The sequence below is a fragment of the Octopus bimaculoides genome, chromosome 25, assembly GCF_001194135.2.
Source record: "Octopus bimaculoides isolate UCB-OBI-ISO-001 chromosome 25, ASM119413v2, whole genome shotgun sequence".
Taxonomy (NCBI): domain Eukaryota; kingdom Metazoa; phylum Mollusca; class Cephalopoda; order Octopoda; family Octopodidae; genus Octopus; species Octopus bimaculoides.
Genome location: NC_069005.1, coordinates 27,239,385 through 27,241,989, shown reverse-complemented (window position 1 = coordinate 27,241,989; position 2,605 = coordinate 27,239,385). Strand labels below are relative to the sequence as shown.

Genomic DNA, 2,605 nt, shown 5'->3' with positions numbered 1-2,605 from the left:
CCCCCCCCCGTAATACCTATCCCTTCTTAGCATGTATCACCCTCCCCCATTCTTTGTGAACCTATTCCATCCCTCATTCTCATTTCACCCCAGACTATTTTCATGGCTCATCTTTGTGTCTCTAGTTATTTCTCCTTCTCTACCATACTTCCTCCTAACACAGCTCATATTTGTGCTAGCTTGAAAAATAAGACAGGCAAGGCTAGAATGCCTTTATTCGTAAATCTGCTGGATCAGAGATGACAGAGCTAAACAACAACTTCCACAATCCTATGAAGTCTAAAATGGAAAAAGTGGATGTAAAATAGTAAATAGAAATGAATAAATAAAATGCTAAAATATTTCATGATTGAGAGGCTGGTCATATGAAGGACAATCCTTCATTGTAAACATTCATTCCTGCAATATGCTAGCACCATCTGAAATCTGAAATAACAACAGAGTCCCTTTGTGATCTCTCAACCTGCAGGAAACAGCATCCAAATGTGGCTCATACGATATCAAGGCACCTAAGACCACCCCTGAGTCTACGATACAAACTTCTTGTTCCAAAGTGACCTAAATTAAAACCTTCCACCAAAATTTCATATTAATTTATGCCCCAAACACCAGCTTTAATAATGGTAAAGTTATTTCCACTAAACTCTCCATTATTTTCAAACTTATAACACAGCTAAGATATATCATATGGAAGAAAGAAAAAAGAAGAAAAAAAACATTTAAGCACAGATCTACTCACAAAGGGCTGACCTGGGGTTAAACAGCAACAGCAACCCTCTGAAATTCTTGTTAGTTAGGAGGTTTGGTCAACCCATTGGACATAGACTAAACCCTGTGTCCTGTTGTGTCTTTCCTTATAAAATACAGTGGTCTGTCTCATTTTAGTCTAGATACATACTGAAGACTATAGACAGTGAAGCTGATAGTGTTGTAGATGAGATCTACACTGGCAACTCAAATGATTCAATGACTTACAAGATTATTGTTTAGTCCTAGATGAGGTCTGATTCAGCAGATCTTTGACCAAAAGTATTCCTGCTTTGATCATCCTGTCTTTTTAGAAGCATCTAATCCATCTTACTCCTATCTTTTTTTTAATGCAGGTAGGATGTGATTTGAAGGATGTTTGCCAACTATTTTGAGCAGGTCAAATGAATAATCATTTCGAGGCTTCTTTGTTATGTTGTGAAGGTTACAGAATATTACTACATAGATGGTGTCCTTCAAGTTGATAAGTCGATATGATGAATTTATAATAGCTGACGTCAATGGTAAAACCTACTCTAAACAATCACATATACAAACACAAATGAAAGATATATATATAAATAAATTTATGCACCAAGTTGTCTAGACCAGGTTTACATGCAGTATGAGCTAAAATGTAAAATTCTTGGCTTAATAGGTTTGTTACTTCAGTATGGTTACAAAAAAGCTGCAATAGTATATTTAAAATTTAATCACTGTAATTATAAAGGGTATTGCAACAGAAAAGCCATATTAATGAAGTAAGGTTATTGAGTTTGGTGAATAGAAAAGTTCAGAATATGTGATGTAGTTCAACTAAATACATGTCTAATATACAAAGGCTAACTGTTCCCTGAGTATCAATGAGTGTAAAATATAAAAAAAAACATTCATCAGAATAAAATTTTACTAATTAAGAACACATAAAAATATCACTGTGTCAACCAGACTATTGGATGTTGTAATACACCTCTGGTCACAACACACTTTCTCACACTGTTATAGCTTTCAAATGATGCCACCCAGCTGGCTAGGTGAACAGGTCATCATCCACCCTGGATGGAACACCAGTCTGTTGCAGGGTTGCCCATTTACAGTTGAGTGGATTGAAGCAACATGAAACAAAGTGTTGGTCAATTTGTTACAAGGAGGAATAAAGTCCACCTTTTGCATGAGATAGTCCAAGATGGCCCTCATCACTTTGATGGATGAATATGGGTCCTTATATAAATATATCTCAACCAAAGCAAAGTACATGTTCAAATCATGCAGGCCAGTCAATGTGTCGTCTCAGCCTAGACTTCTTGACCATTGGACATTCTGTCAGCTCCACTGCCACCCAGTATCTAGTGGTGGTGGTGGTGGTCAGATAGTAGGATGAGATGTAGTTGCAGAAATGGTAGGTTAAGGCATAGGTGTGCAGATGATGTAATACCAAGTCAGATAACAGAGTATTCACCAAACGCTATATCTTGGAAATCTGCCGGCCCAATGGTTTCCCTTCATAGCAGAATTAATAGTCAAGACTATTTAAGCATTTTATCTCATCAAATTCATCCTATGTTTGTGAAACTGTTCCTGGAGAGAAACGCAATCTTTCAGGATGATAATGCACCAATTCACACAGCTAAAGTTGTTACTGAATGGCACGAGGAACATTCTAGTGAAGTCGAATATCTTATCTGGCCACCACAGTTCCCAATTCTCAATATTATTGAACATTTATGGTACATTTTAGAAAAACAAGTAAGGAGTCGATATCCTCCACCATCATCACTACAAGAACTAGAGATTGTTTTAGGTGAAGAATGGACAAAAATTCCTTTGGAAACAATTCAAACTTTGTACGAGTTCATAC

At 36.7% G+C, this 2,605-nt stretch overlaps 1 protein-coding gene across 1 annotated transcript in view; it reads right to left on the bottom strand.

The window, feature by feature from the left end:
• The window catches only part of LOC106882218 (uncharacterized), a 52,605-nt gene that overhangs the window by 16,712 nt on the left and 33,288 nt on the right, over nt 1-2,605 (bottom strand). The window lies entirely within an intron of this gene.